Genomic DNA, 14246 nt, shown 5'->3' on the forward strand with positions numbered 1-14246 from the left:
TAATCATATAGCCGTCATCATCCCGATTTAAATCCTAAATATCAAACATGTTTGCTATGATCGGGGCGGCCCCGATTTGTGTGCGAGCAGATCGAGAGGTGCAAGATTCGATCGGTAAACACCTCACATTACCAGATAATCCACGCCAAACATCAGGACCGATCGAGGTGCTCAACAAGATTTTTGCTCCGATTCTCGGGAGGGGAAAATCGGGGCTAAATCGGGCTAAAAATCCTGTAGTGTGAGCCAGTCTTTAATGTAGTAAAAAATCTTATAAAATACATGTAAATACTAAACACGTGCAATCAGCAACTAATATACAGTATATATATATATATATATATATATATATATAAATAAATAACAAAACATTCTTGTGACCCAAATTCAATGTGGGGGTTTATATATATATATATATATATATATACCATAATGGATAAATTATAATGTGTATTCATTTTTAAACCTCATCCTCTGCCTCTGTAACGATGTTTGAAAACATAGGTCTGCTTCCATTTATAATGCACGAGCACTAATGCACATATTCTGTTCCGGAGAGCAGGAGCTGAGAGTGGCACGGGAGACGCATGCAGCCGTTTGATCAGAGCTAATGCGCTGGAAGCTGCTGAGGATGCTACCCTTACCGCTCTTTTCCCAGGAGAGACGGGTAGCGAAGAGAAGAAAGGGGGAATGAAGATGTTCCCAGCGGACACCTGCAGAGCATACCTCACCTTCATCCATCAGGAATCTCCCCTATGAGTTAATGCCAGCAGGGAACCATCCTGACAGGTTTGGCCTTAATGGCACATTCTGTAGTGAATTGTGAATATTGCAGGAGTGCTAGTTAACTAAGATGTGTTCCTGCAATGCTTTTGTGTGGTGTGTACATCTCAGCTTGGTGACATGGAGGCCAACCTGAAAGTGAAAGCCAGTTATGAGGGTCAGACCCAAGATTGAAACTTGTGAAAAGCTTTCAGACCTTTCAGTTCCATCAGAGTCTTGTTTGTCTTTGAAAATGTGCAAAAGAGCATGAATAAAGCACTCATATGGTGAATCAGTTGTTGGCTTTTACCCAAACCTGAACTGCACTCAGTTCCATTGATTGCCATTTTTGTTAACAACAGTCCATATTCACATTTGAGAAGTGTGCATTTAATGGATGACACATTTCAGTACTTCCTTCATACAAACTGTCATAAGAAGCTCCATTGCTTTGTGTTTCTCAGCCTTGCAAGGTCAAATGTCTAGGTAAATGTGCAAAGCACAGATTATTGGAGCCCCATACATTTCATCATACAATAGGAGGCCTTGCAGACTTGGATAAATAAGATGTGTTTGTGTGTAAATAATAAAAAAATGAAAGGCTCAAATGGGTTATGATCAAATGTACTGGCTGTGCTGTAACAAATCGTGTTAAAATGGCCCTTCATATAGTGTCTTTCAAACTGATAGACACTTTACAACTCCCTTAAAAATATTGAATCACCTCATGATCAATGCTGCTATACATGTTTGAGACGTTCACTAATGTTTGATTGTTAATGGAGACATTCGGCAGTGTGTTTTTAATATTTGCTCTCAGTTTTGAGTTTGTTTCATCTGTTTTTTTTTTCTTCTGCTTTTCTTCGGTTTTGCCTGGGAGCAACTATTCAACTACTTTATTTCCCAAAGTCGATGATGGGATTTACCATTGTTTCTTCTGTTCTCAAGGCCATAAGTTTCAGTTGACATCTGCATGATTAACTGGAATGCTGTGTAAATGTACTAAGCTGCATAAACTGCTAATTCCAGTCAGTTTCATCTGCAACCTATCTATCAATATCCTCCAAAGATGGATCAGGAGGTAATATTTTGGATTGCGTATATGTATGCGTTTGTTGTTGGCGAGTTATTGCATGATGAGATGCGACCTTGCTTCCTGAAGCTGCTTATACTTGCTTCGAGGCATGTTGGCAATTATGTCAACATAATTCATGGCAACTAGGACTTCAGGGAAGAACAATGAAACCGGTTTAACAGATTTATTACCTCACAATCTGGATTCTCCATTGTTTTGCTTACCCTCCCTCTTGAGACCATGTAAAACAGCCTCTCTTGGAAGATGCTCGCAATGCCATATGTTCTTTAGAGAGGAAAACCTTGACACTACAGAGTGCGCAGGAACAAATAGAGGCGTGAGGAAGCTGGAGAAGAGCTAAATAATCATCAGCAGTAATCATTCAATTGTTCTAGTACATTTGATCACTGTTGGGAGTTGGCACTTTTTTTTGTTTTTAACGTTTTTTATTTACATGTCATGCATTATTCATACTGATAGTGCAGTTTAAAAAATAAACATTAAATTATGAAATAATGTGTTCCCATTCATCTCATTAGCAGCCCACCACAACCACTTCTTCTTCTTCTTCTTCACCTTTTTCTTCTTCACCCTCTTCTTCTTCTTCACCATCACCTTTTTCTTCTTCAACTTCTTCTTCTACTTCACCTTCTTCTTCTTCTTCTTCACCTTCTTTTTCTTCTTGGTCTCTTCACATTCTTCTTCTTCTTCTTCTTCACCTTCTTCTTCTTCTTCTTCACATTGGCTGTTTCTCAATCCAAGAATGCAAAGAACGGACTTGTGTTCTCGTGGAGACCGGTCTTGCCAAGCTTCCTTGGAAGAACGAACTCTCGGAAGGACGCAAGGACACAAAACGCACCCTTATGAGAATTGAGATGTACTGCGTTCTTGCTTAACTGACCGCATAGTCACAGCGTAAGCAGCGGGTAATGAATCATAAATATAACATAACATTATAAACAAATGTCATAATTATGAAAACATTTCATGCTATTATAGATATAATTTTCATATAATTGTATATCGTTTTATTTTACAGCGTTACATGTTTAACTATGACTATATTAAAGGGGTCATCGGATGCCCATTTTCCACAAGTTGATATGATTCTTTAGGGTCTCAATGAAAAGTCTGTAACATAGTTTGGTTAAAATTTCTCAATGGTAGTTTAAAACAACACCGTTTTATCCTGTCAAAAACAGCTCTGTTCATAGCGAGCTGTTTCCTTGCATGCTGCTTTAAATGCAAACGAGCTCTGCTGTTCTTCCGAGCCGCTCTCTGAGAGATGGTAAACTTTAGCCGCATTCATCGTGAAACTTACTAGCATATTATTAGGAAAGTTGATTTGCAAAGATTCATTAAAAAACCTTACACTCACTTCTTCTGGAGGTGAAACTGGATCACGAATGATTCACACGAAGATAGACGCATTTAGATAACTTTGATTGGGGGGCGCATTCCCTTCAGAAACAAAAGTAATTCACTGCGTCTTCAGCGGCTCAGATGTCGGGAGTAAATGACGACTGCTATGTTCATTATTACATCCAACAACAAAACACCTCAATCGCTTAAGAGACATTCTTGTCTACATCTGCTCCGGCGGTGAAACAATGGTGGACTGTTGACAGCTCACTCAGGGTGGGTCTAAGGTAAGACACCAGTATAGTCTGTGCTGTAATGCTAATGTCAATCAAACAATCATGGGAGGGTCTGAGATCGGCTCGATTTGAGAAAGGGGAAATTATTTAACAAGATAAAAAAAAAAAACACTGAGTGGATCTTTATCATTATAGGGTGGTTGTGTACACACACTGCCAACACACATTTATGTTCAAACAGCTTGTAAAAGTGCATGTCGCATCCGATGACCCTTTTAAGATTCATTTTAATATGCCAATAAAAATACTGCAGACTTTCTCCGGGTCTTATAACTTTATTAAAATTAAGCAAAACAAAACGATAAATGTTTACTTTCAAGAGCCGTCAAGTATTTGCGAGAGTGAGTTTATAGCTTGCAGGCTTCCGTACACCGGCCGCCAGAAGCGTCTTCTGGGATTTCTAACGGCTCGATTCTCTCAAGTCTGCACTCGATGCATCCTCGATATCAAGAACACATCCGGGAACCTTCATTGCGTTATTGAGAATTGGAACTGAACTTCGACGGTTAATGATGACGTAGAAAGAGAACACAAGGACGCAAGATCGCTGAAGAACGCATATTGAGAAACGACCATTCTTCTTCACCTTCTTCATCTGATTCATCTGATTTTTACCAAAATTGACTCGGATCATCTTAAGATCATGCTGGCAAAAAGTTACTAAAAGATTTTCAATAGACCAAATGGTTGTCAAACAGCATATTGTGACGAATCTTGGTACCTGTCATTATAAGCATGAGTTTACTTGCCCAGTTTTGGCACAGTGCCACTTGCTGGTCAAGAGATATGAGAAATGGCTATTTTAGAATAAATTCTGAACAGGAACATTATACACGTAATCACCAGAGCTGTAAATAGTTTCCCCAAAACTGCATCTGACGTCTATTTATTTCCTGCTCTTGCTTAAGAAAGATCTGAAATTTATAAACAGCGTGGTCTGTGTGATAGTTTGTGCTATCTTTTTAGGAACAGGCAACTAGTAGTTCTTTAGTAAGAAACAAAGTTTTTCTCCAGTTTTAACTGGTTTGTTTATGCATTTGCAAAATAACTTACACATACTTTACACGCATTCTTATGTCATCGCTATGTATGATTGCTTTTAACACTTCAGAGTTCACTACAGATTATTATTCAGAGCATGGCCAAGCTTGAGGGAATTCAGTATTCTTGTGCAGTAAATATTGTTTTGACATCATGACAGCTGTGAACCAAAGATGCCTGCAGCAACTTTGCGCCGTTGCACAAAACTTTATCTCTGCTGTGCCAAACAATATTCAGCCCACTACAGCAGATGAAGCCATGCACGGCAGCACGCTAAACCTGTAACTGCTGCTCAATTAAACACAAACTCTTGACATCTGAGTGAATGAAGGCTGACAAATGTCACATGACAGTGTGGTGCATGACTACATCTGAATTCACTGATGCATGAGAGACAGAGAGGGACTCTACCACCAGCCTATCATTAGGAAATGGGTTAGTGGACTCAAACACACTCGCAAGACCAGATGCGTAGTTCGTTCTGCATAGCTGTCTGATTCTCATGTGTGAAATGCTTGTGAAGAGTTGGAACATAATTGGTTTTCTTCTTCCGTACACCTACGTACAAGCTCTCTATTCGGCTCGAATGGCCGGCTCGCTTTTCTGCTCTAAATGTTCTTCCCTGTCGCCATGCTGTAAACCTGAGATGATGCGTGTTTAGGGCTTGTTCACCACTTTTTCTCGGCAGAAACAGTATTTCCAGGGCACTCTGCTCTCATTCATGCCATCTACGGAAATAACTGTGATTGTGGCACACTTTAAAGCTGAAGTGTGTGATTTTTTGCAATCTTGCAATACTTTCTCCTATCGCAGCTTAATGCATGGACAAGTAAATCATTAAAACATTTTTTATTTTATTTTCTGATTTCACTAAATACAGTCATGTATTGTATGAAAAGACAACATTAATGTTTTTCCGGTCTTCATTGAGGTTTTAATAGACTAAAAACATTGCCATTCAAAGAGTTCAATTTCTGGGAGATAAAAGTACTGTAGACCTTTAGAAAGGTCAAAAGCCGAGACTGGGAGCAAACACACCCACTATCCAGAAGATCGATATGATACTTCAGTCCAAGTGTGTACTGCTTCTCTGAGCCTATATAGCTCACTTGCAGAACATGACATTATGCTTTGTTATTATTATATATATATGATATTAAAAGCCAGATGCCTTCTCACATACAGTATATTGATCACATACTCAAAACTGACTCAACTTTGCCATTGCTGTGTTGTTTGTATGGAGTGTGTTTGAATGAGTTAACAAGTGGACACTATAGAGGGGTTAGTGGGGTAGGGCTAGCTTTAAGGTTCGAAAAATAGGCTAGTGAATCAAATGCCTGCATTATAGTTGTGTTAAACTATGTTTTTTCTTAAAACAGTTTCACACCTAAAGGAATCGCTAATGATGATGTTAAACTAATCCCCCGAAGCAGACACTAATTACGGTTATTGTTACAATTGCTTTAACAAAGTTGTAAGCAATTGTAATGCTAATGTGATTGTTTAGTCATCATAAGTAGGAGCTCTAGATAAAACTAGTTTATGCATAGGTTAGATGCTTGATCTCTAATGAGAGAACACGCAGATGGAATTCGTTAAAAATAAAGTACCACGGAGCACGGCTAAACTCAGAAACAGTTTTGTCGAGTTGTTTTCATTACAGCTCATTTTGCAAGCTGCACGTATATCCTTAAGCTGCTCGTGGATGGCATCACAGTTTACTTGACTTCCTCAACTCTCTTCCAGTACTTTCTCACATGCAGGAAATTTGCATTAATTAAGCAAACTCTGTGATTCAACCGAGGTGCAAGAATGCCGTCGCAGGAGGAATATATTTGAATCAATTTCAGAGAAAGGAAGTAAACGAACAGACTTTCGGAACTCATCACTTGCTCGTGGTGCAAAAAAACTGCTAGACCTGTGGTGAGATTAGTGTTTTATAAATGTGCCCCGGTGTCTCAGTCTGGTTTTCATTGATCTGCAACATTGCTGCAGTTTAATGTGTTATGAATGACAGCTTTATTTTGGATCCCATATGGGTGTGTGTTTTAGGCCCAATCCCAATTCTATTTTATACCCCTTCCCCTTCCCCTACCCCTCCGCCTACCCCTTCCCCTTGTCCCTTGAAACAGAGTGTCAAGGGGTAGGGGTGAAAACATTCCCATAAGAATTGGAACACCACTACTATACCGTCACACATCATCATACGTCGTCTAGCTCCTACAATACACACACCTATACTGGTGTGCATTAGAGCCTTTAATTACCGTTCTATATTACATTATATTTTCCAGCAATGAGAGGATAAAATCGCTGTTTTCTAAGTAAACTCACTCTAAAAAGAGAAACGCACAGACGCGCATTCGCACAACTTTCATCTCTCTCTCTCTCTCTCTCTCTCTCTCTCTCTCGAATTGACAGTATTTGAGAAAAGGGTTTAGCGATTTCTAATTATTAGGGGGGGCTAGCCCCCCTCAATGTCTATGGTGGTTATCGCCCTGATCAGACATGAAAATATGTTGTGGCACTATTGTGCAGTCTGTAATGATATGACATTAGCAAACTTTAGCGATTTTTTGCAAACATTTCTTTGAGTAACATGACCGTAAATATGAACTCACGATTGAATGTAACATAAAACAAATGATTACTTTTCGTTAAAATCTTTATTAATGCCAAAAATGCTTACATTTATGTGTCTTTTTGTTCGCTCAGGCAGCAATGTTGCCTCTGTAGCCGGTTTACGCTGAGATAATTCATACCCCTTCGTTTGAAGTGTGGTCCCGAAAAATCTTTGTTTGAAGGGCTGTCTGGCCCTTACCCCTACCCCTCCAACCAAAAGAGAATTGAGACACCCCTACCCCTTCACGTGAACGGGCAAAACGGAGCGGTAGGGGAAAGGGGAAGGGCTAAGGGGTAGAATTAGGATTGGGCCTTAGAGTGCATAGACATATCAGTTATATGACTGACTGATCTAATTGCTATTTAAGTAATTTTACATTTCTACTAAACATTATACAATGGGTATGATGTATAAGGCTCTGTGGAATGCCTCTTGATTCTGATTGGCCAATCGCATCATTGAGTGGTCAGATATTTACTCAGAATCATGTGTTTTTGTGGCAACACTACACTAATATGAATCTGTGTAATTCGAGTAGTTAATAGACAAACCCACAATACAACAGGCAATGCAAATCCCTTAGCAATAAACTAATAGTTTATTTATAGGGATATTTGATTAAACTATTATTCAACTCTGTGCAAGCTACATTCAACTAGCTACATTTTTCAGATTATTTTTGCAGTGTTATGACATTAAGGGATAGTTTGCCCAAAAATGAAAATTCTGTCATCATACAGTTTCTGGTAGTCATTGCCTTTTGTAGTATGGAAAATACTATGGAAGTCAATGGCTACCAGCAACTTTTTTGGTTTGAAACATTCTTCAAAATAGCTTCCTTTGTGTTCAACAGAAGAAAGAAACTCATACAGGTGTGGAACACCATGAGGGTGAGTAAATGATGACAAATTTTCATATTTGGATGAACCATCCATTTAACAACAGGGATTATTAAACAGAAATATATGGAAATAACTGTTGAACTCTGTTTTACTGCTGAAGCCGCTGCCATTTTGAGTGTTTCCACACGTTGCAGAAGTCAGGTGGTACTGAGTTGGAGATCTCTGGAAATGTAGAGTTTACAAATATTACAAGAACTTGTCAGAATCTTGTAATTATGGATTCCATCATGGTGTGTTTGTAGGAAATTTTGAGATAATATACACATACGATTGTAAAATAATTTCAACTCAAATTAATATTTCACGTCCACATATTAATAGGTAAATAGCCGGATGTTAGACAGAACTTGTTTCCATGACATATTTTCTATAGTATTTTGAATAGTAAACATACATGACTTGTCTTTTAATACTTTACATACAACCAGAGCGATCCCGTCAAAAGGCATTCCAGCACTTTCACAAGTGCTCTCCATCCATTCCTCTCAGCTGAATGTCTATCTCTTAATCTGCAGGAACTGAATTATTAACATGCCTGCTGGTGGTGAGAGAACACACCGTCCAGCAACAAATTACACACAGCGCCCACAATTAACAAGCTGACACTCTGCTCAAGCACTTCATTGAGCTTTTAACGTTTCCCATTGCTGCTAAAATGCTAATCGCTTGCAGAGATGCCATTGCCAAGCATGTTAAATAAGCAGATGAAAGTCTTTGAGCTGAATTACCAGTTGTGCACATCAAGTTCACATTACATTTGTATTCACAGTATGGAATGTTTAGGTTAAGGTATTCTATACAAGTGCTCTGAAATACTCAATTCTGATTGGTTAGTATTCATTGCAAATCTGTATACATAATGTAAGACTGCTTATGTAACCATTGCTACTTTCACGTTTCTTTTGAATCACAATGCTGACTTGTGTTTTTTTTTTTTTTTTTTTTGATTCATACAAACACAACGGTAGCAAAAATTAACTCAGAGAAGAAAATAAATATAAATGGAAAATCTTTCGCCTTCACACGAAATTCCCAATCACATAGAATATTGTGCCCATGAAACTTTGGTGAACAGAAAGCAGGAAATAGAATAGAGGATAGTGTAAGTTGGTCTAGCTGACCCGAAAAGTGGCCAAAACTGATTAAAAACCATTAAAACAGACCAGCCTCAACTTGACCATGCTGGGAGACCAGATTACCATCGTAGGCTTTTCTCAGCAGGAATCATATTTGTTGCATCCATTTATTGTGAATGCATGGGAACGAAGCTCTCTCCATCTGTCCTAAACAAAAGATGGTTTCAACCACAATTCCTCCTGGTTTTTGCTGGATGAGACATCATTTTGCATGGGCCAAATGATTTAATGAAGTTTCCAGTCCTTTAAAACATGTTTAATAGTCATCTTACAGTTCCAGAACAATCTGTAGAGAGTTGAGGTATTACAGCAGTCCACCACAACAAGCGAACTCCCATCCCGACTGAGCTGCGCTCTTCCAGGATGAGGACACTGGGGAGAGGGATCTAACGTACAATCAGTAACCAGGATCTTTTAGAACAGGGACGCTCACATTCACATACACAAATATATACAAACTAAGAGTATTAAATTACCATTGTCTAACTTTGTGTTTTATTTCAAAGTGATCCCATTATTTTGCAGCCTCTGAACAATTACATATCCATTCATTGCATTCACGGACTCAAATGAAGTGGAACCGCAGATGAGAGACTCTTCTCCCGTCCTGTCTCTCTGGGGAGCAGAGGAGAGAGCCTTTTCCGTGAAACCTTTTCAAAGCCTCATCTGCGTCTTCCATTAGCCATGCAGAATGAAAAGAAAGCAAGACGCCACCAGAAACACACATTTTCGGGTGCAAGGGGAATCACCGGAGGCTCTGATCAGATGTAATGTAAAACAATTTAGCACACAGTCGGGCCGCCGAGCCTGTTGCTTTCCCTTTATTAGAGAGATGATTATGATTGCTCAAAGACTTGATTTGTTCATTTGTCTAGCATATGTTTTAATATTACAACAAACAATGATTCAGACTGCAGTAAGGAGAGCTGTGAAGAAGGCAAATTCATGTAGAAGGATGCATGAGTTGCTGTTTTGAAATCAACTTTTAGAGACCTTTGAAACCAGGGTAGTACTCTGCTTTCACGCTGCATGATCTGATTTTAGTGATGTTTATTCGATGTTAAATTGAGTTTAGAAAGCACTCACCTATAGCTCATGCATGCTAACCTGACAATGATGCATGTATGAGAGTCATTGCTGTTAAATTATTAAGTCAAAAGCTTCAATCCAAAACAAACAGGGGCAACTGCGATGCCAGCAAAGAGCTTTTCTTTGGGGACAGACATTTGCTCCTCCAGGGACAGAATCTTAAATGCAAAGAGAGAAAGAAAGAGAAAGTGACTGAACCGCGAACAAACATCAGACTGAAGGTCTCATACTGTTCACTTGAATGAACTGTCATAGTTAAGAGCTTTAAAATAAATTAACAAATAATCAGACAAAATTATAACCTTATCGTTCTACCAAAACTTCTTTTAAAGGAATGCATAAAACACATGTAATTCAGAATATTTTCCGTATCTTAAATACACAAAATTACCATTTACAAACTTTTGATGTCATTTAAAAAAAAAAAAAAAAAATTAATAAATTTTTTACACATCAAATGTCTCTTCACTCTAGTTGTCTCTGTTCTATTCTAGTTGGTAACAGTGTACACTAACTTTTGAAAAACTTAGTAGTGGCAAAATTTTTGCCACAGAAATGATTTACGTAGTCGTTTTCCCACAATAAATTTGAACATTTAGCACATTTAGCATAAAATACGAATATTTTGTAATATAAAGCTCAAATAAATATACAATTTAAAAAAAGGCAATTGAAAATAAATTATAAAAGCATTTTTAAAAGTTTTCTAGACAGTTTGTGACCTTCATATAAAAATGAGAAAAAAATAGGATGTAAAAGTGGCTATAGTCACACCCACACGTGTACCTGCGACATGTAGGTTGAACTGCCCATAGATTCATATGTCTGCTGCCAGGACACATACTGCTCTCTCCTGCTGTATCACTGACCGATACACAGTCCGCTCACCCACATACTCACCTCTGAGTGCTGGGGTGGGCCGCTCCATCACAGCACCTCTCACACTCAACTGGAGGTGGATGTGATCACCCATGTACTGCATCATGTTTTTGCCATAGGTCAGACTCTCTAAAACTGGTGAACAATCCTGCAGCTATTTGGATCAGTCACATCTTAAATTAAAGTTTGTGTAGGTGAACAGGTTTACAACAAAAAAGACATGTGTGCCATGACCTGAAGGAGGACATTTTTTTCAATTATACTAAAATGACTTGTTAAAAAAAAGTATCAGTCAGACTTCAAACTATCAATCAGACGACAGAAGGCATGTAGTAGATTGTGTACAACAGGTTTTTCAGCAGTTTTTATCATGATCATTTAGAGGTCTTAGAAATTTCTGTTTTCAGTACATTTTTAGTGTTCAAATATATTGGTATATTTAAAAAAAAATTATACCATTAAAAGTGATTAAAATGACACTGCTTAAATGATTAAAGGGGTCATCGGATGCAAAATTCACTTTTACATGTTGTTTGAACATAAATGTGTTTTAGCAGTGTTTGTACACATCCACCCTATAATGATAAAAACCCACCCAGTGTTTTTTTTTTTTTTAATCCTTATAAATAATATCGCCTTTCTCAAATCAAGCCGCTCTCAGCTTCTTGGCTGTGTGACGTCACAGACCCAGGCCCCTCCCACGATTGTTGACTGACACTGGTGTTTTACCTTAGACCCGCCCAGAGTGAGCTGTCATCAGTCATTGTTTCAGTGCCGGAGCAGGGCTAGACAAGAGTGTCTCCTAAGAGATTGAGGTGCTTTGTTGTTGGATGTAATAATGAACATAGCAGTTGTTGTTTACTCCCGACATCTGAGCCGCTGAAGACACAGTGGATTACTTTTGTTTTTGAAGGGAATGCGCCCTCGATCTACTTAAATGGGTTTATGTTCGCACGAATCATTTGTGATCCAGCCTCACATACAGAAGAAGTGACTATAAGGTTCTTTTATGAATCATTGCTAATCATCTTTCCTAATAATGTGGTAGTTAACAAGTTCGGCGGCTAAATGCAGCTAAAGTAAAAAGTCTCATGAGAACTGCCCATCACCCCACGACGGGCAGGGTGAGCAGAGCTCATTAGCATTTAAAGAAACATGCACTAAAACAGCTTGCTGTGTGCAGAGCTGTTTTTGGCAAGGTAAACAGTTGTTTTACACTACCATTGAGAAATTTTAACCAAAGTATGTTATAGACTTTTCATTAAGACCCTAAAGAATCATATCAACTTGTGGAAAATGGGCATCCGATGACCCCTTTAAAGTTAAAAATTCTAGATAAATCAGTTAGCCACATTGTAGAACCATTCGATTAGTGTCGATTAGCTTTGTGACTTGTCTCTAATTTGGAAAGGGATACGTAGGGCCCTATGAAATCTGTTTAAATTTTTCCCAAATTCCATTTTATTTTATTCCAAATCCAGTGTTTTTTTTTTTTTTTTTTTGATGTTGTAAAGCATTTCCGATACAGTCATATATTGATATATTATGAGTTTTGTCTCACAATTTTATATTTTAGATCCTTACAGTATTGTTCAACAGTTTGGAGTCGATGAGATTTGTTTAAATATGTTTTTAAAAGAAGTATCTTATGCTCACCAAGGCTGCATTTATTTGATTAGAAACAGTAAAATCAGTAATAATGTAATATTACAAATTAATATAACTGTTTTCTATTCGAGATATTCGAGATAAATATATCTGAAGATGCAATATATTGCTATGATGGCAAAACTGAATTTTTTAGCATCATTACTCCAGTCTTCAGTGTCACAGGATCCTTCAGAAATCATTCTAATATACTGATTTCCTGCTCCAAAAACATTTTTTATTAATATCAAGCATGAAAACTGTTGAGCTGAAAAATATGAAAACAGTTGAGCTGCGTAATATTATTATTATTATTATTATTATTATTGAGGATAAGTTCATGTTAAGAGGATTAGTCTGCTATGTCTGCTATGTCTATTACTGATACATACTGTACTGTACATAATATTGAGTGTTCAGTTTGGGTGTATAAGACTCAAGAGCCTTATTTTATTTTATGTTTTTTTTTTTTTTTACATTTTATTTTTTCTAGACTCTGTTTTAATTGTTAAATAAACTTTCATTAATCAAAAATCATGTCGAATTAATTTAAATCATGAAACGTACACGATTTAACAGCAATTAATTAAACGTTTAACAAATAATTTTTTCAAACATTACATTTAATTTCAAAAATTAAATTGTTTAATTTTTTTCCCTCAAAATGAGTAAAATTTTTGTACATTTACATTTTTCTTGTAAATAAATTCTGGTATAGCATTAGCTGTTACGCTTTCTTGGCTAAAGGTTGCAGGCTTGCCTTCTAGTGGCTTTGTTGTATATGATATATGATCATATTTTCTTAAAAGAAACAGAGCAGTTGTAGAGATTATATTAATGTGTTCATGTACTCATACATTGAGGCAGCAGAGGTTGGAAACACCGCGAGCGTCACACATGCTTCAGCATGTGTGTAGTAAACGAAGCTGCATGTCTGTGCCATTCATTTACACAGAGACACGCAAAAAATGCAGGATTAGTATTTAAATAGTTTTTTTTTTTTGCGGTTTAATATTCGCAGACACTAGTCCATATCACGTTTTGATTTAAGTGTACTCACCTATTTTTGATTTATTCATCCAAAATTTGGCAAATTCCGTGACATTCCTTGTTATACAGTAAATTCCATTTTATGACTGAATTCTGTGATTCCATCTAACCAATAAAAGAAAATTCTACCACTGTATGTGGATACATTCAAGTTTGTACTTTATTTGTGTACATCGGATTGTAGGAGCTTATTTAAACTTTAGTCAGTTAAGACCGCATTGATTACTACTTCCGCTACTGCTGTTCACAACTCTCACTCATCAGTTCTCTCACTCACTCGCTCTCTCCGTCTCACCTCAGGAGCCCTGCACCGTCTGCAGACACTAACATATTCGTAAAGTGTGTGAAAGGAATTGCCACATTCCTGGTTGCCCCCTCCAG

The 14246-nt window shown here is 37.6% G+C and overlaps 1 long non-coding RNA gene across 1 annotated transcript in view; it reads left to right on the top strand.

Moving 5' to 3' along the window:
* Positions 1 to 908, top strand: part of LOC107755233 (uncharacterized) — a 17238-nt gene extending 16330 nt beyond the window's left edge. The window contains exon 3 of the long non-coding RNA XR_001641670.1: positions 563 to 908. This is a non-coding gene — a long non-coding RNA (uncharacterized LOC107755233). The remainder of the gene's footprint in view (positions 1 to 562) is intronic.
* Positions 909 to 14246: the final 13338 nt, after the last annotated feature.

Source organism: Sinocyclocheilus rhinocerous, unplaced genomic scaffold, assembly GCF_001515625.1.
Source record: "Sinocyclocheilus rhinocerous isolate Xijiao unplaced genomic scaffold, SAMN03320098_v1.1 scaffold562, whole genome shotgun sequence".
In the NCBI taxonomy this organism is placed as follows: domain Eukaryota; kingdom Metazoa; phylum Chordata; class Actinopteri; order Cypriniformes; family Cyprinidae; genus Sinocyclocheilus; species Sinocyclocheilus rhinocerous.